This window comes from Natator depressus, chromosome 11 (assembly GCF_965152275.1).
Source record: "Natator depressus isolate rNatDep1 chromosome 11, rNatDep2.hap1, whole genome shotgun sequence".
NCBI lineage: Eukaryota > Metazoa > Chordata > Testudines > Cheloniidae > Natator > Natator depressus.
Window position 1 is genome coordinate 31,835,516 of NC_134244.1, and position 21,545 is coordinate 31,857,060.

A 21,545-nucleotide genomic window follows, 5' to 3' on the forward strand; every position below is an offset into this window, starting at 1 on the left:
TGGTGACAGAGTCCTGCGGTTGTCATAAATATAAAGGGAAGGGTAAACACCTTTAAATCCCTCCTGGCCAGAGGAAAAACCCTTTCACCTGTAAAGGGTTAAGAAGCTAAGACAACCTCGCTGGCACCTGACCAAAATGACCAATGAGGAGACAAGATACTTTCAAAGCTGGAAGGGGGGGGAAACAAAGGGCTCTCTCTGTCTGTGTGTTGCTTTTGCCGGGACCAGAGCAGAAATGCAGGTCAGAACTCCTGTAAAAAGTCAGTAAGCAATCTAGTTTGATATGCGTTAGATTCTGTTTTGTTTAAATGGCTGATAAAATAAGTTGTGCTGAATGGAATGTATATTCCTGTTTTTGTGTCTTTTTGTAACTTAAGGTTTTGCCTAGAGGGATTCTCTATGTTTTGAATCGGATTACCCTGTAAGGTATTTACCATCCTGATTTTACAGAGGTGATTCTTTTACTTTTTCTTTCATTAAAATTCTTCTTTTAAGAACCTGATTGCTTCTTCATTGTTCTTAAGATCCAAGGGTTTGGGTCTGTGTTCACCTATGCAAATTGGTGAGGTTTTTTGTCAAGCCTTCCCTAGGAAAGGGGGTGTAGAGCTTGGAGGGATTTGGGGGGGAAAGACGTTTCCAAGTGGACTCTTTCCCTGTTACATTTGTTAGACGCTTGGTGGTGGCAGCAATAAAGTCCAGGGACAAAAGGTAAAATAGTTTGTACCTTGGGGAAGTTTTAACCTAAACTGGTAAAAATAAGCTTAGGGGGTTTTTCATGCAGGTCCCCACATCTGTACCCTAGAGTTCAGAGTGGGGAAGGAACCTTGATATGGTGGCAGAGCAGTGGGATTAACTTGAAATCATTTTGAGATTTTTTTGAACCAAAAGCACAGATTTTAAAAGGAAATATTTTTTTCCTTTGGGCTGCTGGAAAGCAGGTTTTAAGCTGAAAGCAGTTAGAGTTTTTTTGTCTCTGCTTGGGGCCCAGAGCAGAGACAAAAGGGAATTGTCTTTTGTGAGCTGGAGTTTTCTCAACCTAAAGGCAGGGTAGTTAACCTCCTGCAGGGAAATTCACAAGTCTTCACAGACCTGAAGAGGTGGGTTGGTTTTTTTTAGCTAAGAGCAACTAGAGGCGTTTTCTGTCTATCCTGGAGACAAAGGTGTTAGTTTGTTTGTTTTTTAAGGATTTTTCTGTAGGCTGATGATCACTATCAGAGAACATGGGTATCCAGTTACAGCACAACCTATTTCTTTTTTTACAAGCCAAGTTTTTTGTTTGTTTGTTTGTTTTATTTCTAACTCTGAGGTGTGAAGTTAGTTAAAAACAGAGAGGCAAACATGACAGAGCCCAAGGCAGAAACAGCCAAAGAGGCTGCCCACAGGAGAGAACTGGAGGCAGCGAGAGAGTCAGAAAAACACCAAGAGGCTGCCCACAGGAGAGCTATAGCAGCGGAAAAACACCAAGAGGCTGCTCACAGGAGAGCTATGAATCATAGAATCACAGAATATCAGGGTTGGAAGGGACCTCAGGAGGTCATCTAGTCCAACCCCCTGCTCAAAGCAGGACCAATCCCCAATTAAATCATCCCAGCCAGGGCTTTGTCAAGCCTGACCTTAAAAACTTCTAAACTTCTACCACCTCCCTAGGTAACGCATTCCAGTGTTTCACCACCCTCCTAGTGAAAATTTTTTTCCTAATATCCAACCTAAACCTCCCCCACTGCAACTTGAGACCATTACTCCTTGTCCTGTCATCTTCTACCACTGAGAATAGTCTAGAACCATCCTCTTTGGAACCACCTCTCAGGTAGTTGAAAGCAGCTATCAAATCCCCCCTCATTCTTCTCTTCCGCAGACTAAACAATTCCAGTTCCCTCAGCCTCTCCTCATAAGTCATGTGTTCCAGACCCCTAATCATTTTTGTTGCCCTTCACTGGACTCTCTCCAATTTATCCACATCCTTCTTGCAGTGTGGGGCCCAAAACTGGACACAGTACTCCAGATGAGGCCTCACCAATGTCGAATAGAGGGGAACGATCACGTCCCTCAATCTGCGGGCTATGCCCCTACTTATACATCCCAAAATGCCATTGGCCTTCTTGGCAACAAGGGCACACTGTTGACTCATATCCAGCTTCTCGTCCACTGTCACCCCAGGTCCTTTTCCGCAGAACTGCTGAAGGCAGTGGAGGCAAAGGAAAAAGAAATGGAGGAGAGGGAAAAAGAGAGGAAGCATGAACTGGAGTTGGAGAAGATAAGGACTGAGCGGAATCTACTGGATAACCCTAACCATCCTTCCCCAACAATCCACAAATGGGAGTGACTATGTCCACAGTATGATGAATCCAGTGATATTGCTGAATATTTTCTCACCTTTGAGAGACTGTGCATGCTCCATAAAATTCCTGAAGCTCACAAGATGACCACATTGGTCGCAAAATTAACTGGAAGAGCTCTGGACATATTCAATAAGATGCCTATTGATGAGCCTTCTGACTATAATAAGTTCAAGGATTTGGTTTTAAAGGAATTTCAAATTACCTCTGAAACGTACAGAGTAAAAATTCGAACCCTTAAGAGAGGGCTTGGACTAAGTAATGTGGCTTATCTAAACCCAGATGAAGGATCTGTTAGATAAATGGGTCCAAGGAAGGGGTGTCACTAGCTTTGACGGAATGTGTGATTTGATAGCTTAGGAGCAATTCCTGAATATGTCCAAGGAGGAAATAAAACAGTGTTTATGGGATAAGGAAATGGACTCAGCAGAAAGTCTTGCTTCTTATGCTGATCGATACGAGCAGTCCCGGACCGCCAGAGAGGTGGGGCAAGCCGGAACAAAATGGGTGGAGGGAGAAGAGAGGAACAACCCTGGTCGCAGTTGGAGCGGATACCAGAAGGGAAACCCTCAGACCACACCCTACTACCGGGGGCAGCCCAAGACCCCAAATACACACCAAGGAATACTCCAGACACCTTAGCGTCCTGCCACACTGTTCTCCAGCAACCCACCTCGCCCCAGTGACCATCAGCTGGATGATGTTTTAAATGTAACGAGCCGGGGCATGTGAAGGCCAACTGCCTCAAGAACCCCAACCAATTACAGTTCATTGCACCAGAATCACACCAGAGGTCCTCAGGCCCAGATACCTCCCAGATACCCCCGGAGCGGAGGGAAACTGAGTGTGGGCGGGAAGAAGGTCACAGCGTGGAGGGACACCGGAGCACAAGTGTCAGCTATCCATGCTTCCTTAGTGGACCCCAGAGATCCAAGTGACAATTCAACCCTTCAAGTCCAACTCTTTCAATTTGCCTACAGCCAAGTTGCCTGTCCAGTACAAGGGCTGGTCAGGAACGTGGACTTTTGCAGTCTATGATGATTATCCCATCCCCATGCTGTTGGGGGAAGACTTGGCCAATCATGTGAAGCTAGCCAAGAGGGTGGGAATGGTCACCCACAGCCAGGCTAAGCAAGCCATCATGCCTAGCTCTGTTCCGGAACTTCTACCAGGACCCGGTCAGAGGTGATGGACCCGGACCCCGTGCCAACGTCTGCAACAGCAGTAGTGGATCCAGTCCCAGAGACCCAGACAGAGCCAACCCCAGAACCAGAACCGGCGGAACAACCAGCACCAGACCCATTGCCAGGACTGAATCCAGTACTTGTAACCTCAATATCAGAGGGCCCCACCAAACCTGAACCGACAGCAGCCGATAACCCTACACAAGAGACTCAGCCAGAGCCTGAAACCTAACATAATGCACCAGCGGAGAGCGGTTCACAGTCAGCGGAAACAGCCCCATCCCCTACATCGTTTCCACAGGGACCAAGCATAGTTCCACAATCCAATGAGGAACTGATGTCTCCAGCATCAAGGGAACAGTTCCAGACCGAACAGAAAGCAGATGAAAGCCTCCAGAGAGCTTGGACGGCGGCACGGAGCAACCCACCGCCTCTCAGCTCTTCTAATCGATCCAGGTTTGTTGTAGAAAGAGCACTTTTATACAAGGAAACTCTTTCTGGTGGACACCAGGAAGACTGGCATCCTCAGAGACCATTGGTAGTTCCAACTAAGTACCGGGTAAAGCTCTTGAGCTTAGCCCATGATCATCCTAGTGGCCATGCTGGGGTGAACAGGACCAAAGACCGTTTGGGGAGGTCATTCCACTGGGAGGGAATGGGCAAGGATGTTTCTACCTATGTCCGGTCTTTTGAGGTATGCCAAAGAGTGGGAAAAATCCCAAGACCAGGTCAAAGCCCCTCTCCAGCCACTCCCCATCATTGAAGTTCCATTTCAGCGAGTAGCTGTGGATATTCTGGGTCCTTTTCCAAAAAAGACACCAGAGGAAAGCAGTACATACTGACTTTCATGGATTTTGCCACCCGATGGCTGGAAGCAGTAGCTCTAAGCAACACCAGGGCTAAAAGTGTGTGCCAGGCACTAGCAGACATTTTTGCCAGGGTAGGTTGGCCCTCCGACATCCTCACAGATGCAGGAACTAATTTCCTGGCAGGAACTATGGAAAGCCTTTGGGAAGCTCATGGGGTGAATCACTTGGTTGCCACCTCTTACCATCATCAAACAAATGGCCTGGTGGAGAAATTTAATGGGACTTTGGGGGCCATGATACGTAAATTCGTAAAGGAGCACTCCAATGATTGGGACCTAGTGTTGCAGCAGTTGCTCTTTGCCTACAGAGCTGTACCACATCCCAGTTTAGGGTTTTCACCATTTGAACTTGTATATGGCCGCGAGGTTAAGGGGCCATTACAGTGGGTGAAGCAGGAATGGGAGGGGTTTACACCTTCTCCAGGAACTAACATTCTGGACTTTGTAACCAACCTACAAAACACCCTCCGAACCTCTTTAGCCCTTGCTAAAGAAAACCTAAAGGATGCTCAAAAACAGCAAGAAGCCTAGTATGATAAACATGCCAGAGAGCGTTCTTTCAAAGTAGGGGACCAGGTCATGGTTTTAAAGGCACTCCAGGCCCATAAAATGGAAGCGTTGTGGGAAGGGCCATTCACGGTCCAGGAGTGCCTGGAAGCTGTTAATTATCTCATAGCATTCCCCACCTCCAACCGAAAGCCTAAGGTGTACCATATTAATTCTCTAAAGCCCTTTTATTCCAGAGAATTAAAGGTTTGTCAGTTTACAGCCCAGGGAGGAGATGACGCTGAGTGGCCTGAAGGTGTCTACTACAAAGGGAAAAGTGCTGGTGGCGTGGAAGAGGTGAACCTCTCCGTGACCCTTGGGCGTATGCAGCGACAGCAGATCAAGGAGCTGTGCACTAGCTACGCACCGACGTTCTCAGCCACCCCAGGACTGACTGAACGGACATACCACTCCATTGACACAGGTAATGCTCACCCAATTAAAGTCCAACCTTACCGGGTGTCTCCTCAAGCTAAAACTGCTATAGAATGGGAGATCCAGGATATGCTACAGATAGGTGTAATCCGCCCCTCTGGCAGTGCATGGGCATCTCCAGTGGTTCTAGTTCCCAAACCAGATGGGGAGATATGTTTTTGTGTGGACTACCGTAAGCTAAATGCTGTAACTTGCCCAGACAACTATCCAGTGCCACGCTCAGATGAACTACTAGAGAAACTGGGATGGGCCCAGTTCATCTCTACCTTGGACTTAACCAAGGCGTACTGGCAGGTACCGCTAGATGAATCCGCCAAGGAAAGGTCAGCCTTCACCACACATGTCGGGCTGTATGAATTTAATGTGCTCCCTTTCGGGCTGCGGAATGCACCTGCCACCTTCCAAAGACTTGTAGATGGTCTCCTAGCAGGATTGGGAGAATATGCAGTCGCCTACCTTGACGATGTGGCCATATTTTCGGATTCCTGGGCAGAACACCTGGAACATCTACAAAAAGTCTTCCAGCACATAAGGGAGGCAGGACTAACTGTTAAGGCTAAGTGGTGTCAAATAGGCCTAAACAGAGTGACTTACCTTGGACACCAGGTGGGTCAAGGAGCTATCAACCCCCTGCAGGACAAAGTGGATGCTATCCAAAAGTGGCCTGTCCCAAAGTCAATTTTGCACACTACCCAATTGACCTCATGTACCATTATTTCAGTGTCTTTTAGCCTTTAATTCTGCAGCATGGCCCTGGGTAGGGAGGGGCATTCTTCAACTCTGTTAATATTCACATAAACATCAATCTGTTGGCAGAGAAATGAAGCAAAATCAACAAGTGCACGGCATCCGCAGACTGCTTGCTAAGTGCATACATTATATTTATCTGCAGATGATAAGCTAGTCTGTTTTCCAGGACTGGCACTTCTATTCCCACTGTGCAACTGAAACAATTTGTTTGTAAGGCTAACATATTAAGAGGCCAGAACAAAAATTTCAGTGTTTAATAAATTTAATGGACAGTAATTATATCTGAGGTACAATTCAAATGTGCATAGCTTTCACTCGCACACTTGGAAGTGGAGACTCCTATTGTGATGACTAGGACTCACTGTTTAATTTACGACAGGTTTCAGAGTAGCAGCCGTGTTAGTCTGTATCCGCAAAAAGAAAAGGAGTGCTTGTGGCACCTTAGAGACTAACAAATTTATTTGAGCATAAGCTTTCATGAGCTACAGCTCACTTCATGAAAGCTTATTCTCAAATAAATTTGTTAGTCTCTACGGTGCCACAAGTACTCCTTTTCTTTTTGTTTAATTTACGAGCCACCAGTCAAACATATTTGAAAGGATCCAAATAAAAGAGCAGAGATTACAGTGTCCATGTCAGCTGCATTTGGATAATAATAAAAACAAGTGGATTTTTCAAACTCTCTCTCCTTGGTCACATGTACCATGAAGGAAAACAAGAATAAGTGGAATTATTTAATGAGCATGGCAGCAGACCTTACTCTGCAGAAAAACCTTTGTCTGATATTCAAAATGATGAAAGACCTTTCTTGGTTGTTCAGTATTATGCACTAAGCTGATTAAAGCAGAATGGAAGGAGAAGACCCTATGATTCATATAATAATAGTGAAGCTAATGTTAGGGCGATTGAGGTGAAATGTTAGCATATTGTTTCCTGCAAGTGTGGGAAAACCAGCAGGATTTCTTTGACTTTAGAATGGACGGTCTCAGTTTTGGTCTAAGGGGACATCACATTTTCAAGTCATACCAGCACTACTTACTTGTTCTTATTTACAAGTAAAATATCCAGTCATTAGTAGGCTGCATGACATGCCAGAAATATTAAGGTAATGTTCAGTTTGTAAGAAAATATAAAGCCTAAGAAATTAATAGGGAAGCTAACATAGTATATCTGGTTAAATTAGCAAAACTACTAGATCTAAACAGCCTGACACTGAAATAGAAATAAAATCTTCAGAGCAGCACTGGAGTAGCAAATAATGCCTCACTGGGACATTTCTATGATAGCTGAAAGAAAAGGAGTACTTGTGGCACTTAGAGACTAACCAATTTATTGGAGCATAAGCTTTCGTGAGCTACAGCTCACTTCATCGGATGCATACTGTGGAAAATACAGAAGATGTTTGTTTTTATACACACAAATCATGAAAAAATGGGTGTTTATCACTACAAAAGGTTTTCTCTCCCCCCACCCCACTCTCCTGCTGGTAATAGCTTATTTAAAGTGATCACTCTCCTTACAATGTGTATGATAATCAAGGTGGGCCATTTCCAGCACAAATCCAGGGTTTAACAAGAACGTCTGAGGAAGGGGGTGGGGGGGATTAGGAAAACAAGGGGAAATAGGTTACCTTGCATAGTGACTTAGCCACTCCCAGTCTCTATTCAAGCCTAAGTTAATTGTATCCAATTTGCAAATTTATTCCAATTTAGCAGTCTCTCGCTGGAGTCTGGATTTGAAGTTTTTCTATTGTAATAGCGCAACTTTCATGTCTGTAATTGCGTGACCAGAGAGATTGAAGTGTTCTCCAACTGGTTTATGAATGTTATAATTCTTGACATCTGATTTGTGTCCATTTATTCTTTTACGTAAAGACTGTCCACTTTGACCAATGTACATGGCAGAGGGGCATTGCTGGCACATGATGGCATATATCACATTGGTAGATGTGCAGGTGAACGAGCCTCTGATAGTGTGGCTGATGTGATTAGGCTGTGTGATGATGTCCCCTGAATAGATATGTGGGCACAGCTGGCAACAGGCTTTGTTGCAAGCTCTCGTCCCCTAACGCCCCTACTCTACTTGCGCTACATTGATGACATCTTCATCATCTGGACCCATGGAAAAGAAGCTCTTGAGGAATTCCACCATGATTTCAACAATTTCCATCCCACCATCAACCTCAGCCTGGTCCAGTCCACACAAGAGATCCACTTCCTGGACACTACAGTGCTAATAAACGATGGTCACATAAACACCACCCTATACCGGAAACCTATTGACCGCTATTCCTACCTACATGCCTCCAGCTTTCACCCTGACCACACCACACGATCCATTGTCTACAGCCAAGCTCTGCGATACAACCGCATTTGCTCCAACCCCTCAGACAGAGACAAACACCTACAAGATCTCTATCAAGCATTCTTACAACTACAGTACCCACCTGCGGAAGTGAAGAAACAGATTGATAGAGCCAGAAGAGTTCCCAGAAGTCACCTACTACAGGACAGGCCTAACAAAGAAAATAACAGAACGCCACTAGCCATCACCTTCAGCCCCCAACTAAAACCCTTCCAACGCATTATCAAGGATCTACAACCTATCCTGAAGGATGACCCAATACTCTCACAAATCTTGGGAGACAGGACAGTCCTTGCCTACAGACAGCCCCCCAACCTGAAGCAAATACTCACCAGCAACCACATACCACACAACAGAACCACTAACCCAGGAACCTATCCTTGCAACAAAGCCCGTTGCCAACTGTGTCCACATATCTATTCAGGGGACACCATCACAGGGCCTAACAACATCAGCCACACTATCAGAGGCTCGTTCACCTGCACATTTACCAATGTGATATATGCCATCATGTGCCAGCAATGTATTTTTGCGAATACAGACTAACACGGCTGTTATTCTGAAACCTATGATAGCTGAGTGTATATTGTTATTCTAAGTTAGTGGCATGTCTAATCTGTGTATAATGTACTTTCTAAAAAATAAACTGTCCCAGATATTGCAAGAACAATGGATACGTTTTAATATACAATTCCAATTAATCCCTAACTCTACACATTTAAAGTGGAAAAAGCCTTTCATCTTACTGGGTTGATAAGGCACATTGAAGTTGCCACAGTGGATTTAACTTAAAGGAAACTGTTTGTTTTGATTATTAACAGTGTAAAAATGATTCTTTAGTAAACTCCCCCGTAATCTATTCTGTTCTATTTACACTCTTATACCACACTCATCCGTCAGTAGTATCTGAGTGCCTTTCAGGTTTGCATGAAGCAACAGTAGATGGTGCTGTTGCTTCTGAGACTGGAATATTTGCATAAGCTAATATGCAAATCAGTTCCAGAAAAGGGAAGGGTCCAATAATGAAAACTTTTTACCTGATTTTCAGAGGTGCTGATATCTGGAGCTGCAAATACTCAGCTCCTCAGAAAATCAAGGCAACTGGGGCAAAAGTCAGACCTACCTGGGATTCAGCCAGATGGGAAGAAGGGTGGGGTGCACGGCTGGGGGGGAGGGAAGAAAAAGGAAAAGGCAAGTCTAACCCTATCAGTGTTTCACAATAGAAACTGGGGGTTAGGGGTTTGTAAATTTTATAACATCAACCTTATAGGCTAGGAACACTTTGGCACTGTAGATTCAAGTGCTGAATAAATCAAATTTCCCATAAAATAATTAGAGACAAGGTGGATGAGGTATAACTTTTATTGATACAACTTCTGTTGGTGGAAGAGACAACCTTTTGAGCTTCACAGAGTTCTTCTTCAGCTCTGGAAAATGTAACCCAAGAGTGTCAGCCAAATACAAGGTGGGATAGATTGTTAAGCATATGGGGTTAACATATATTGCAAGAAGCCACTTAAAATGAAGTGGCTAATTAGCACCTCTGCAGTCATAGGTGAAAGGAGGGTTAGTAGGTTACAAATTATTGTAATGAGCTATAAAACCAATGTCTCTGTTGAGACCATGATTTTTAGCATCTAACAGAGTTATGTATTTAAGTTTCCATGCTCACCTTTTGAAGGTGTAGTGCAGGTTTCTTTTGAGGATGAGGGCTAATGGGACAGATACGGCGTAATCAGTTTGTGAAAAGTGTTCACACCTGGGTAATAGGAAGTTTGTCTTTTATCATTTTCATTTGAGAGTGCAAGGATTGGTATCACCTACATAGTTGTTATTGGGGCATTTGATGCACTGGATGACGTACACCACATGTGATAGGCGTGTGTAGGATCCATGGATCTTGAAAGTTGTGTCGTGGAGAGTATTGATCATCGTGCCAGTGGAGGTACGTCTGCACATTTTGCATTAGTTGTTCTGGCAGGGTCTGGTGCAATCTTGAATTGGTGGGTCCTGATCTGTGGGGAACTTGCTTCTGATGATGAAGAGCTTAATGAGGGTGGGGGCGGAGGCTGTTTGAAGACCAGAAGAGTGGTTGGGGGAAGATTTCTTTATATACTAATCCCAATACCTGTACCACTTTGGATACAGGCTTCAGATTTCTGTTTCAACAAAAACTGAGAGGACCAGTGAGCTATTAATCCAAGGGTTAGAATGCAGCTAGCTGGGGAGATCCCCAGACAGTTTGAGTGCTGACAGATATGAAGTGTTTAAAAGGACTGAGATACTGCCATTTCTCAAGCTCTGAAGAGTCCAATTACCACCCACTACATACTATGATCAAAATATAAAGACTGCAAAATTCCCTTTGAGAGAAGATCAGAGGGTAATGTGTCTTGCTGTGTGTGCGCTAAAATACAGAAAACATTAAGTTAACACTTTATATTTGAATGTTTGTAACAAACACAAGGAGGAAAGTATGTCAAAGGAACACCAGTAGATTTATGGTATGATAGCTTTTGTTTAAAAGTTACTCATAGTATTCCAAATAGTATTTATAATATTTTATAGTATACTAGTTACATTGTGTTCTGTGTGCATTAATGTTTGTTTTATTAAGAAAGTGTATGTTACTCTTTGAAACTGATTGGAAACTATTTACATCTATTTATCAGGGTTTTACACACAATAGCTCTGACATTTAACTCTGTAATCCTTTCTGAAAAATCCTGAAAAGAGAGAACTCTGGCCTGTGCTTCAGCAAAAGGTTAAGCTGAGGTGCAGGAAGAAGGGATGTGTATAGTTACGCAGAATACTGCTTGAACATCTCCTGCCCCCAATACATGTGACATTACCTAGGGTACAATCTGGACCACTGAACAGTTGTGTCCCGTTAAATCTCTAGCCTGGGGTGCCTTTAACACTGATTTGTTGTCAGAACAGCCACTCTTAGCCTGCTCACACAACTACATGAGCACTCTCACTAATCACTCATTAATTATATAAATGATAATACTCACAAATTCTTAGTCCCAGCCTTGTTCCCCCAGAAATATGCATCTTATACTGTCTAGCACACTATTGAACAATGCAAGCTCACAAAAAGTCTGTCACTTCATGAAAGGAAAAGGATAATGAACCAACCTGGTTATCCCAAATGGAGTTTCCCCACACACCTTAATCCAAACACACTGGTTAAGATAAACAATAAGTTTATTAACTACAGAAAGATAGATTTTAAGTGATTAAAAGTATTGATGCATAAGAGTCAGGATTGTTTACAAAAGAAGAGTAATACACAAGCTAATACCTAACTTAACAAAGTAAGTGAATTTAAAAGCAAAAGTTTTCCTCACCATACACGGTAGTAAATTTCACAGGCTGCATCTCCTTTCAGCTTAGGACCACTCCCACCTTTGTTCAGTTCTTTAAGAGTTGTTGAGGTCATGAGCAGAAAGATGGAAGAAGTCGTGTTTTCCTCACCCTTTATAATTCAATTTCTTGTACTAGAAACATCCTTGCTGAGTCATGGTGACTTGCAGTCCATTGTGAATGTGATGAAATATAAGTTTCTTGTTTATACCTCCCCCCAACTCCGCTGGAGGATGGCCACTTAAGTGACCCTTTAACACCTATCAGGGATGCTAATGTGTCTTGGTCTCTGAAAAACTGGTTTGTGGGTGTTACCCAGAATTACAACATACTTCAGTAACAATCATAGTAGAATCTTATAACTTCCCATATAGTGTTGATACACATATTTTAACAGAATAATGCTATTCAGCAGATTATGACTTTTCAAATGATACCTCACAAGGTATACTTTGTATAAAATTTATCATAGGCTTGTAAAAGTGATGACCATAATAGTATGATTGTCACACACACTTGGGGTAAAGTCTATTGAAATCACTAGGAGTTTTGCCATTGTCTTTAATGGAGCCAGGATGATACCCCTGGTGTTCTCTTCCCCACAATTTCCCTCTCACTGATCCTGTCACCCCACATGCATTACTGTCTTTTACTTTGAGCCCTCCAATGTCTCTCACATCCATTCCCTTTCCTTATCTATAAGATATCCTTCCTTGCCCATTGCTAGTGTTGAAGTTTTGTTTGTTAAATGCTATTTTCAAAGATTAGAAAGCTAGATAGTAGTCTGAGTTACATTTTGGGAAAGTGATTTGTGCTGCACAACGATGTGATATGATCCCCATCAGCGCTCACAAGTTAAGCAATGCTCTCCCCAAAGCATTCCTTGGCAGCATAGCTCTACCATAGATGCCTCCTGGCTACTGATATCCCTGAGACACCCTGGGGAGTGGGGCAGAACTCAGCAAAAAAAATACAGACAATAATATTTTAGTGAATTTTTGTGGGGCCAGAGAGGGGATAACACTGTCCCCCGGAATCCTGCCCACTCCTCCCTCGCCTAGCATCTTCGCCAAGTGAAACCTTGGCCCTCAGAGAGCCTTCCATGGAGTTTGAAGGGGATGGTGCCACAGAGGCACCTGACTCAAGGCTGGCCACCTCAGGTGCCAGACTGAGGTGGGGGGGGGGGTGGTTTGCCACTAGGACCCAGAGTGTAGAAAATTGTGTCTGCTGCTGGTGCATATGTATTCTCTCTGCTCCAGATGCACAGAGATGGTGGAGTGCTGTGCTGGAGGAAGGAAGGCACAAGAGACATAACAGGCAGGCAGGAGAAAAATTGAAAGGGAATAAGAGAAAGCAGCAGGAGCTGCAGGGACAAAGGAGGAGCAGCCTCTTATGTACCTCTCTAGCACCCCCAGCAGCCTCGACTGATTAACTCCAGCTTCTCAGGGAGCGTCCTGTTTCCTGCTGCTTCCCTGAACCCACTTGAGGAGAACAGGCAGTCAACTGAAGTAGTAGGAGCCAGTTAGGCCCTTAAGATGCCCATATCTTCCCTCACTCAGGCCCTGCTACCAGCCTGCTTATTTGTCCCCTTCAACTGAGTGTTGAGAGCCACTACAGCTGGCACAGAACAGTAGTCATGAGTGAAAGAAAACCCCCCTCTGGGGCAGAATTCAGAAAAAGAAAAAAAAGCAAAGGAAGCTTTTCTGTCTAAGCAGGAAGGAGCTCTGGGACACAAATGTTCACGGTGAGCCTTCTGGCCCCAGTGAGGCTGTGAGCGGTGAGGAGATGCCTGATCTTCCAGTTAGAGTGCAGGTGACCTGGCAGCTACTGCAGCATCCATACCTCCATCTCAAATGGATGTAACCATGCACATTCCTGAAGAAAAGTGTAGATCAGAAAAGTGTGCTAGAGGTGCAAGAAACAGCTGCTGCTGAGTTTAGTTCCTTAAGTCTAAATGATCCAGGACTGTGGACCCACTTGAGCAATAGCCTGAGGGACTTCCTTGTACTGCCTGGGCCACAGCAAGTGAAAAACTTCATGTTCCCCAAAGACAATGAAAATAGAAGTTTCTATCCAACACATTACTGGCGTGAAATCCCCAACGGTGACAAAATGGAGAGGCCATGGCTTATGTACTCAAAAACCAGAATGCTGCATACTGTTTTTGTTGCAAACTCTTCCAGTCTAATGTTCCAGCCACACTGGGTTCTACAGAAACAAAGGACTGGAAAAATCTGGCTAGAAATCTGGCATGCCATGAGAAGGCAGCAAACCACCAGAGAGCATTCCACAGGTGGAAAGAGCTTGAGATGAGACTAAGGTTAAAGGCCCCCATAGATGATCAGCATCAAGAGAAGATTGCATCAGTCTCTCTTTACTGGCAAAATGTTCTGAAAAGGTACATTGCCATTGTGAGAATGCTTGCTAACCAAAACCTAGCACTGCGTGGCACTTCAAATCAACCCTGTGCGCCAAACAATGGAAACTTCCTTAAAATTGTAGAGCTGATGGCGGAGTTTGATGCTGTACTCCAGGAGCATCCAAGAAGAGTCACCATCCAAGAAATGTACACACACCACTACCTTGGAAAAACAATTCAAAATGAGATCATACAGTTACTGGCAACAAAAGTCAAACAGAAGATTGTGGCAGATCTGAAGTCAGCAAGATATTACTCTGTTATTCTGGACTGCACACCTGACATCAGCCATACGGAACAAATGACTTGAATGGTGCATTTTGTAACAACAACAGAACCGAGTGAAAATGTCCCTGCAATGGTGACTGTCAGAGAGCATTTTCTAGAATTTATTGACATTGATGATATTACAGGAGCTGGTATGACAAATGTGCTTCTTAAAAAGCTGGAAGATACGGGAACTGTGATCGCTGACATGAAAGGTCAGGGCTATGATAATGGTGCCAACATGAGAGGAAAGAACAGAGGAGTGCAGACACAGATCTGAGAGTTTAAACCCTTGAGCTTTTTTTGTCCCATGCAGTTCATTCATTGAAGTTGGTGGTCAGTGATGCAGCACCAGCTTCTAGTGACGCTGCTGAATTTTTTTTAATGTAATTCAGAGCATCTATGTATTTTTCTCTGCATCAACTCATCAATGGCAAATTTTGAAGCAACATCTGGGAACATCCTCTCTGACACTGAAACCGCTGAGTGCCACACGATGGGAAAGTCGAGTGGAGGCGATAAAGCTTATCAAACACCATATTGGGAAGATAGATGATGCCACAGTTGCCATTATGTAGGATAATGCTATGACAGGAACTGTTTGTGGGAGAACAGTGGCAGAGGGAAATGGAATCACCAGAAACATATAACTTCACATTTCTGTGTGGTTTAGTGTTGTGGCATGACATACTGTTTGAAATAAATGTTTGTAAGCAAGAGACTCCAGGGTGTTAAACTTGATATATCTGGAGCAATAGAACAACTGGACAAGGCAAAGTCATACCTTCAGTCTTACCGGTCAGATGAGGGATTTCAAAACATTCTGAAGAGTGTACAGAAGTTGGCAGAGGAACTTCACACTGAAGCTATTTTCCCACCCATTCAAGAATACAAGAGTCACCGAAGAAGAAGAAGACATTTTGATTACGAGGCACAGGATAATCCCATAAGAGACCCCAAACAACAATTCAAAGTTGAATTCTTTAACCAGGTGCTAGATTGTGCAATACAGTCAGTTGAAAAACGTTTCATGCAGCTCAAGGAACACAGCACTATATTTGGTATGTTGTATGATATTCCGAAACTCCTCACTATACCTGAAGACCTACACCAGCAATGCAGGGCACTAGAGACAGTGTTGACACATGATGACATGCGCGATATTGATGCGAGTGATTTAGGTGATGAACTGAAAGCACTTTCAAAATACTTTTCAGCAGAATCAACTCCAAAGGCTGTTCTGGAATATATGTGCACAAATAAGATGACCACCCTCTTTCCAAATGCTTTTGTTGCTCTGCGCATACTTGTGACAGTTGCCAATGGAGAACACAGCTTCTCCAAGCTGAAGTTAATAAAAAACACATCTACGCTCCACAATGACACAGGAGAGGCTGGTCAGCCTTGCAACCATCTCAATAGAACATGAGCTGGCCCAGACTGGACCTTCAGGAAGCAGTTCAAATCTTTGCAACCAAGAAGGCATGGAAATCACCACTTTGATTATTCAAAACAGATAAAAATGCCAGTGTTTACTATGCAGACAAGAAAAGTTACATTTGCTGTTCAGGCGTTTGAAAGTTAAGTGTTATTTAAAATTTTTCAACAAGGCATTTTAAGTTGTTAGTTCTCCTTTACTGAGGAAGGTAGCAGAGCAGTACCATGAGAGGAGTAGAACAGAAAGAAGGCAGAATTGAGACCTTTCAAAGTTTTGGCCCAAGCGAGGGGGCATGATTTGAGCTCCCCGCCTCAGGTGCCAAAATTTTGTGGCCCGGCCCTGACCTGACTTCCCACTCCCCGCCACAGACAGTGGGATATCTGGAGCAGAGGATCCCCTCCATGTGATGATCTTGGGGCATGGAGGGCACAGGAACTAGGCAGGAATAATCAAGGCCCAAGTTTGAGAAGCCACCATCCACTTTTTCATTCAAATCCTATCTAAAACCCACTCTTCTTCTGTAATACCCACATGCAGAACCAGGTATGCTGATGACACTTAAAAATAATAATATCCCCAAATAGTACCTCTCATGTTTTAACAGGGCTTAGGTGGGTCCCTCGATCCTCTGCCGCTTCTGCGCCCACAAACCAGCCAGAGACCTCTGCTTTGGTGCAATCACCCATGCTCTTTATTTACAGTAAAAGTTCCCACCACCACGTAGCTACAGACAGTGTCAGGTTTGCAGCCAGCAGGGGAGAGTGGCCTCTAACTCCCTGGCTCCTCCCTTTCCTCTCCCCCAGCTTCCTTCCTGCCAGCCTTTATGTAGCCCCTGGCTAACAAGGCCGGCAGCTGTTCACCATTTGCCACTTAGGGCTGGGCTTACTCAGCCAGCTCCAATTCCTTTTTCCTGATTGGAGCTGGTATGACACAGGGCTGGCTCAGGGTTTCCTATTGAGCCAGCACCCTGTCACACACCTCCCCGCTTATGAACCGCCAGGTTCATCCTGCCTCAGCCTCTCCACTCCCCTCCCCTCTGCTGGGGTTTGTCCAGGGAAGCCTCTCCCCCTCTTTCGGGCAATCACTGGGGCTATCCCCCACCTACAAAAAGTACACTGGTTAGGGGGTGGATGTCCCCATAGCTCTGCCGCCACCCACAGGTCCTCACACCAATTGCACCCCTGCAGGTGTCCCTTCTCCTCTATCCCCTTTTCTTCTGGTAGTGGGTCGAAGCCAATCCCGACCTTCTGCTGGACATCCTAGGCCTTGGGTTCTCCCAAGTCCCCATTTCTTCTCCTGGGATTTGCATTGTGGTGAGCTCCAGTTGCCCCTTTTCTCCCTCTAAGGGGCTTGGGCTGGCCATCTCTCCTGCACTTCCTTCCTCTCTGTCTACCCTTTCCTAGCTCTGTTGTCTAGGGTTCTCATGTTCCTTACCCCCGAGGTCTTTGCTCCTCTTCCTCCCCGGGGCTTCTCAGTGTAGGGGTCCCCACCCTCTTCTTCAAGGAACCTTTCCTTTTCCCTCTGGGGGAGGGCCCTAGTCCATACCTAGCACAATTGGGTACAGTAACCCCTTTACTACCCTGACTCACTTCCATTTAAAGCTGCCCCGCATTTCTGGAGGCACCTGTGCCACAGTGCAGTATCACCTGCCCCGCTGGATACACTCCAGGGCTATCCATGCACCTGGAATTATCCAGTGCAGTTTTATCAGCCCCCTCTGGACGAGCGAGCAAGCTGAACCCATATTCACCAGATCCCTATGGTGTTTCCTGGCCACCCTCACCAGGATGGTGGTCAGTCTCTGCCCCCTTGTCCACCCTCCAGCATTAGTCCAGCCTCAAAATTTGGCCCACCCATATTCCATATCTGGGCAGTCGCCTTTTATATGTCCTGGCCCCCACCCTGCCAGCAAACAATCACGCCGGCTCTACTTGGAGCTCCTCAGGGTTCCTCCTTCCTTTCAGGGCCTTTCCCAGGAAGGGGTTCCCTCAGCTTCTTCCCCAACAGTGTCTTAATAGGTTTGGCCCTCCCTTCGGGGAACGTCTGCCTCCATGTACTCCTCGGTCAGCCTGACTGCTGCATCGACCGTATTTGGCTGATGTCGCCTGACCCAAACTCAGATATTCTTGGGGAGGCGCTGTAGCAATTGTTCTAGGACAAGGGCATCCATTATCTCCCCCACCATTTGCATCTCAGGCCTCAGCCAACAGGTGGCCCAGTCCATCAGTCTCTGGGCAAATGCCTGGGGCCACACAGCCCCCATCCATTGGGCTGACTGGAACTTTTGGCGGTATTTCTCCGCTGACAGGTGCGCCTGGTCTAGTATGGCTGCCCTCACCATCTCCTAGTTCCAGGCCTGTTCCTCACTCAAGGCCATGTAGGCCACTTGAGCGTCTCCCACCAGGTAGGGACCCGGCCATAGGGCCCAGGTTGCACTATCCCATCCAGCGCCATGGCTACCTGCTCAACCATACCAAGGAAGGCATCCGGGTCATCTGAAAGCCCATTTTACAGAGTCCCAAGCCCAGCAGTCAGGTGCCATCCCCTACTGCAGGATGCACCATTCATTGCAGGAGTTGCTGCTGCACATTGGCCTGCTGTCTTATAAAGTCCTGTAGGCTTTCCGGCTGTTCTGCCTGCCAGCAGCATGGTGGAAGCCTTGCAGGGCCTTCTGCATCTGCTTCTGCTGTTTTACAAGCCATTGCAGGTTCTCCTCCATCTCCTGGCCACCAGCCACATCCATTGTCTCAGGGTCTCAGACAAGCCCACACATGTAACAGGGCACAGACGGGCCCACCAATCTTCTGCCACTTCTGTGCCCACAAACCAGCCAGAGACCTCTGCTTTGGTGCAGTCACCTGTGCTCTTTATTTACAGTACAAGTGCCGCCCACCACCTTGTAGCTACAGACAGCCTCAGGGACTGCTAGATTCTGCAGCCAGCAAGAGGGGGCAGCCTCTAATTCCCTGGCTTCTCCCTTTCCTCTCCTACTGGCTGCCTTCCTGCCAGCCTTTATGTAGCCCCTGGCTAACAAGGCCGGCAGCTGTTCACCATTTGCCACTTAGGGCTGGGATTACTCAGCCAGCTCCAATTCCCCTTTCCTGATTGGAGCTGGTGTGACAAGGGGCTGGCTTAGGGTTTCCTAGCCAGCACCCTGTATGTGCAGCTGAGCACTATATCTGTCACCATTAAAATGATAGCAGTAGCTGAGTGGCAAAATAGGTCAGTAATAACATAAGAGTGATAGAATAGCAATTTTGTGTTTCCATTAAAATCTGATATGCCCTCCATCAGAGGACTGTATGCTGCTCTTGTAAGAGGGGGGTAGACTCAATGATGTAACAAAAGGTTTGCTATCACCTATTACATGCTCACGTGGGATTTCTAAATGTTGTAAAGAAACTAAAATTGTAATAGTGACTAACGTGCAAACAAAGAAAAGTGACAATCTTTTTTTAAAAATCTACAGTGTAAATAGATGCTGCTGATTTTTTTTAAGTGTTGGCAGATAAAACTGAATACACCTATAAAAGTCCCCAAATCACCTTCTCCAGCTAAGATACAAGGCAGGCCTACATACTTAACTTTATGTAAATAATCTATAAAATCAGTAAGACTAAATTAGAGAAGCAGCAGCAAAATTATCCAGAGATTCTTTTGATATATACTTTAGAAGAAGAAATTTTCTTTTGGTAACTTTTTCAAACCACTTTTCCCTTCACTGATCAAAAGTCTCACTATCCAGTCCAAGCCAAGCACCACATATCTCACAGAGACGTAAAAGACTTATTGACTTTAGTATTTATAAGTTAAATTTATTTTGGTGGAGGAAATTGCTGCTTTTCTAAGGTATTTCCTGCTGCACATAAGCACTTAGTAGCAGAATTGATATATCAAGGGAACTCTGTTTAAAATGGACCCTATGTACGGCCTTTCTTTTACTGAAGATTCCAGCCAGTGGTGACAATCCAGCAGTGTAGCTTCACTGCTGCAAAGCCCTGATGGTTTCCTTCTCCCACTTCCTTGACCCCTTCTTTTCTCTCTCTCTCCCTTTTTCTTTTCTTCATCTATCTGTCCTGCCTCATCTATAGTCTCCCACTCTTACAGTCTTTCAACTCCTTTACCGCACTCGGTATTGCCAACCCCATAGAAAAATAATGAGTTAGACCCAAGAAAATTATGAGATCAGATTAAAAATCATGAGGTTTTTTTTTTAAAGTAATATATTTTCCATTCTATTTCTTTGCATTTTGGTTTCAGGACCTTCAGTGTACACTCAGATCTTTTTTTCAAGCTTTGAAAAGTGAGTCTCTTTCTCTCATTAATTATTTCGATGCAGGAGCTGGGCCTGTAAAAAACCCCACCAAATATTGCAGCACATGATAAAATCCCAAGAGCTGGAAACACAGTACTCTTATGGGTCTCTTTTCCTCACCATTTGTCTTTCTTGTCTATTTAGATTTTGAGTTCTTCAGAGCAGGGACCTTATTTTACTCTTCCCACAGGCCTTTAGGTGCTGCCTCAATACATATAATAAATAATAATAATCTTCACAGACCCAAAAAATCCACAAATTTCTGCTAAAATCTCCTCAACAGTAACATGTGAAAGACAGACATCCATATCAAATTATTAATAATCACAGACCTATCTGTCATCTATTTACAATCACTAAGACTATTTCTGTCTCCCACCATCATCATGCATCTTGGCAAAGCGTAGTCCCAAGTACAAACAATACAGCAAACAACAGTAAATATTTCAAACTTACTTCCTGATGGTTATTGTCAATGTATAATGTATAGATATTGTAGAACCCAAGGTTACTTTCTCTGTTTTTGTCTGTAATATTGGGAGGCAATGTTAATGAATATCAGAAAGGATATGCATACTTGTGTGTAGCTAATATAGACTTTGCTAGTGCTCTCTGAAAGCTGTATATGATTTCTGCTTAAAATAATTTAAGAAACTAAAGAAAATGTAAGAAACCTAATGCTGCCTATTGGAATGACTAAAGAATTGTAAAGAATTTTCCCTAACTTACATCATACTAAAGAAGGGTGTAATATTCCCCTTTGCTTCTAGCAGCAGAAGGAAGCCAAAACCAGTGGAGATTTGCTGAGGAAGCACAGAAAAGAGAGAGCTGGCTAAACAGCGTATTTCCACCATCATCCTGAATCAATGAAAGCCCCTCTGCAGAGCACTGAAGGTTTGGGAGGTGGCCATTGCAGCAGAAGCTAATACTGTCTGAATGTGGTTTCCCCTCCACACTCAGACCACTTTCCCCAAAGTGGGTTTCTGTGGGCAATATCTGTCAGAGGACTTCCTGGCAGCATGACTCCTGTAAGGAGCCAAGAAAAGGTTAGAAGCAGTTTGGAGGATATCAGAGGATCTGCAAAGTCTGAGGGCTGAATCTACTGCCACTTTCTTGAAGAAGCAACCCCAGCCTCCTAATGAAAGAATGAGGAGGAAACACTGCTACAGAAATTCATTAATTTTCTCATTGACTATGCTGGAATAGCCCATGCCAGGGAGTTGGGCCCTTAATTATATTTTCTAAACTTTGCTA

General features: G+C 44.6%; 2 long non-coding RNA genes across 3 annotated transcripts in view; one reads left to right on the forward strand and one right to left on the reverse strand.

Annotated features, from left to right (window-relative positions):
- Positions 1-21,545, reverse strand: part of LOC141995895 (uncharacterized) — a 77,671-nt gene that overhangs the window by 26,952 nt on the left and 29,174 nt on the right. The gene's annotated exons all lie outside the window — the stretch shown is intronic.
- LOC141995897 (uncharacterized) lies at positions 5,323-21,085 on the forward strand. The gene is made up of 3 exons (XR_012641430.1): positions 5,323-5,358; positions 10,286-10,428; positions 21,065-21,085. It is a non-coding gene; the product is annotated as an uncharacterized LOC141995897 (long non-coding RNA).